This window comes from Phodopus roborovskii, unplaced genomic scaffold (genome assembly GCF_943737965.1).
Source record: "Phodopus roborovskii unplaced genomic scaffold, PHOROB, whole genome shotgun sequence".
In the NCBI taxonomy this organism is placed as follows: domain Eukaryota; kingdom Metazoa; phylum Chordata; class Mammalia; order Rodentia; family Cricetidae; genus Phodopus; species Phodopus roborovskii.
In genome coordinates, this window is record NW_026126482.1 from 11,155,295 (window position 1) to 11,160,000 (window position 4,706).

The window sequence follows — 4,706 nt, forward strand, 5'->3', positions numbered from 1 at the left end:
AAGAGATCCTGTCTTCTCCATGCACTCCACAAATCACACAATATACACACTACACATTTGTACACAAAACATACATCACACATGTTATAATACACACCTCGCACTACACAGACATACTCTATGTGAACACATACAATTCATACCCACATACTACACACACACGCACACATTCTACACACACACTGCACACTACAGGGAAACACACTCTTTACAGATATACAGAATATACATGGCACGCACGTGTGCATATATACACACACACACACACACACACACACACGTTACACTGCCATACCACATCCCACACACCCTGGACTGGAGTTGTCGGGAGACAGAATTTTGTGTCTCAACACTAGCCCTAAAGTTCAAGAGATTGTCGCCTTTTAAAGCAGCCAGAATTCAGTCCTTTTGCACCCCTTGAGTTGGGTTGGGGACCTTAGACGGTGACAGCTGTTTGCAGCTGTTTGCAGTGCCCCAGGTCAGACAGCCTCATGAGATGATGGTCCGGGGACCGTCCCACAGGGCCTAGAGACATTAAGGTCCGCACATGTGGGCCATGAGAGGAGCAGGAGAGACAGAAGACTAGCTAATCTTGACAGTTCTGGAGAAGGAAAAATGTTCCCTAGGCCAGGAAGTCAGGCCTTGTTCCTGGGTAAGGTCTCTGCTCCAAGCCCAGAAGGCTCTCCCAGTGTTATCCGAGCCTCAGTCTCGCTCCAGCAGCCCCATCTGGCTATGTGTGACCTCTGTCCCCTCAGACTAGAAACAGAAAACTCCTGGGTCCAGGCAAAATCGGATAATGTGATGCCATCAAAGCTATCCCAAGAAAAGTCCCTCCACGGACCACTCAAAAGGCCTGCTTATCAAACAACTCTCAGGCAGAAGGGTATGGTTGTCCCATCAAAGAGCCAGAGCAGACAGTGGGAACGGGACCAAGGAGGCTACATGGGTGCCAGAAAGGTGTGGGATCTTCTCTCGCTCTCAAGAGAGCTCTGCAGGTTCTGCCTGGAACTACCCTTACCAGCACTTTGGACAGTTTCTTTATTTTTATTCATCTACTGTTTAGTGCTGAGGTGGAAGGCAAGCAGGCCTTGTACATGCCTGGCAAGTACTGTACCCCTGGGCTAAGCTCCCAGCTAAGAGGGCATCAGCAATTGCAGACATAGCCTTGAGCAGCCTGCGGAGGTGATGGCTCTTCTTAGATGATGCCTCTTCTAGTCGCCTTGATTTTTGGAGTTTTCAAAACTACCCCAGTAGCTACTTTCCTATCTTAAACATTCTATGCTTATAAAATTTGCTTGTTGGCATGAATACAGTGTTGTCTTGTTTTGTCTTAATTTGTGTGTCTGAGAGGTGTGTATGCATCTGTGTGCAGTGTCCTTTGTGTACAGGCACAAGGCCAGAAGAGGATGTCAGGTACCCTGTCCTACCATGCCAAGCCTTACCCCCTTGAGATGGTCTCTCACTGGGCCTAAAACTCACCATATTTTGGCGGGGCTAGTAGCCAGCAAGACCCAGTGATCCTCCTGTCTCTATCCCTACCCAACAACATTGGCATTGCAGGTATGCATACATATGCCCCATGTCCAGCTTTCGTGTAGGTGCTAGAGATCCAACCTTAGGCCCCGCCTCTGCAATGGGTGTTCTCACCCGCTGGACCACACCTCCCATGTTGACCATGGCCTCCATGAACATCTAAGAAGTTTACCAAGGAGTCTATGGCTGGAATTCCAGGGTCTCTCTGACTTTGAGTAGATCCCAAATTGCACATGATTTCTATGAACCTCTAAGCAGCAGTTGGGGCTTCCCTATGAGTGCAAATCTCATTTGGAATACCCATACTCTAGGGTTTGAATGGAAATCCCCACCAACACCTTGAGTGTTCGAACACTCCCTCATAGCCGATAGCTCCAGATTTTAGAACATTTGGACATGGGGCCTAGCTGGTGGATACAGAGCTTAGGGATGAAGGGAAAGGGTTTTGTCTGCCCTTTTTCTGGCCCAAGATCTCTGCTTCCTAAGTCGTCATTCTCCGAGAATGAGGACGCCATCTCAGGCCACTGAGGACCAGGCACTCTACCATCTAGAATACTGCCATGCCTTCCCAACACGAAACTGTGAGCTGCTTCCCCCAAGCTGCTTAGCCTGGCATCATTAAACATCAAATAGTCTAGCAATCTTTTATGTCTTTCTGTGCGTAGCTTTAAAAAACAGAGACAGTGGAGGGTGAGAAGATGAAGGCTCAACTAGTAAGGCACTTGCTTTGCAAGCATGAGAATGTGAGTTCTCTCCCCAGGGCCCACATATAAAAGGCTTAGCATGGTTTATATCCCAGTGCAGGGGAGACGGAATGGGTAGATGCCTGGGGCTCACTGGCCAGCCAGGCTAGCTACTTGGAGAACTCTAGGTCAATGAGAACCTGTCATTAAAAAAAAAAAAAAAAAAAAAAAAAAAAGATCAGTAGCTTCTAGAGAATGGTAGCCAAGTTTGTCCTCTGGTCTCCACACGCAGACACACACACACACACACACACACACACACACACACACACACACACACACGGTGAACAATCATGTACATACATACATAGATAATAGACATATAAAAAATAAAACAGAGACAGCATGTCTGGTTTCTCCCTTGGAAATGTGAGTAAAAATACTGTCTGTGTATTCAGTATAAGCAACATGAAGGCCAGCCTGTGTCTGAGTCTGCATAGTTCTTAGTACGCTTCTGGCACCCGGGCTAGCGTGTTGAACTTCATGGTTGTTGAGCAAACACTATTTATTGAACTGAAAACACTGGGGAGGCCAGTGCTTAGAAATCCACAGACTTAATTAAGTTTTTAAACTTCGAAAGTAATGCCTGCTTATAGGAAAAAAAATCAAACGGAGGTACAAACTTAAAAAAGAACCGCTGTGGGCTGGGCTTGTAGCTCAGTGGTAGAACACGTGCTTCAAGTGTGCAGGGCCCTGGGTCCAATCCCAGCACACACACACCAAAAAGGAAACTCCTTTCCCACCCTCCCTCCCTCCCTCCTTCTGTAGCTGTGTCTCCCCCTGCTCATACTAGTGTAAGCTTTCTGGTATGAACCCTTACAAATATTCTTCTAGTTCAAATCTGTAAGTTGACCAAGTAGGGTTTTTTGTTTTGTTTTGTTTTTGCTTTGGATATTTGTGGGCCTTATTTGTTATTTGTTTCTAGCTTGGGTTTGGAATTTTGGGTTTTTTGAGGCAGGATCTAGTTAAGTAGCCCAGGCTGGCCTGGAACTCATCATCCTTCTGCCTCTGCCTCAATAGTGCTGACATTACAGGCACACACCATACACCCGGCTCCCTCTTTGTTTTGAGATGCATACCAAAGCGACTGAGTGTTTTGCCTTGTATTCGACCAGAGAAGGACCAGGACAAAAGTGACTCATGGTGGAGACTGAAACCTAAAGCGTGTGACAACATGAAGGTCCCAGTATCCACGCCAAACCAGACCAGGACAAATTCAAATAGCCAGAAGCCAGATCCCATCCCCCAAGGCAATGCCCCAAAGCAGAGTTCCTGTTAGAACTTCCTGCTCCCAGAAATTCCACCCCTCTCCTGGAGAAAGGAGAGGTTTGGGGGAGGAGGAGTGGACAGCCCCCACCTCAAGAGGGCAACAGAACCACCTGTCCATCTGACAGCTTAGAACAGCACCTGCATACCTGGCAAGCCTCTTTGAATTCGAGAAAATCTTATGCTGTGTCACATTCCCAAGCCATGACACACACAGGCATCTCATGACTTCAACCAATGACTTTGGAGTCCTCGCTGTGCATAAATCCTCATTTACCTCCCCATCTTCACAGACACTTGCAACTCTTTTCCCAGCGCAGATCTGGAAAACTTCTTAACTGACAGATGCTTTCCCAAGGGCAGTATCCTAATGGTGGACCTGTTTGAAAAAGCTAGCAAGGCTTCATTTTCGTGGGAGCCCTCTGCAGAGGTGTGTGTGAAGGCAGTCACTTCCCAACTTACAGTGATTTTATATACTGAATTAGGGACAATGCTGTTCTAACCTTTTTGACCTTTCCACCCAAGATGACAGTACTTCCTACACACACACACACACACACACACACACACACACACTCCAGTCCTTTTTTTTTTTTTTTTTTTTTTTTTTTTCCTTCTTAACCTTTATCTGTGTTTTGGGGGAGTATGGCACGTGTTTGTAAGTGTTGGCACACGTGTGGGAATTAGAGAATGCCCCCCACTTCCACCTTGTTTGGGACAAGATCTCCTATTTGCTGCTGTCTGGTTTTGCCTGCAAACCTGGCCTGCAAACCTCTGAAGATTCCCCCCATCCCTATCTCCCATCTTTCTATAAAAGCACTGGGTTAGGGTTGAAGAGATGGCTCAGCAGTGAAGAGCAGCAGGGGCTCTTCTAGGGGACCAGAGTTTAGCTTCTAGCATCCATATAGCAGCTTGTAACTGTCCATAACGCCAGTCCATAACACCCTCTGGCCTCCAGAAACACAGACAGCACAGGCAAAACACAAAATAAATAATACACTTTTTGAGTTTTGTAAAAGTACTGGGTTCACAGAGACATGCTTCCAGCACTAGGATTTAAGTGGGTTAGAGAATCTGAACCAACTAAGGTACCATATTGCCATATTGCAAGGCAAACCTGTTACCCACTAGAGCCATCAACTTCAGCAAATGTGTTTTAGTGTT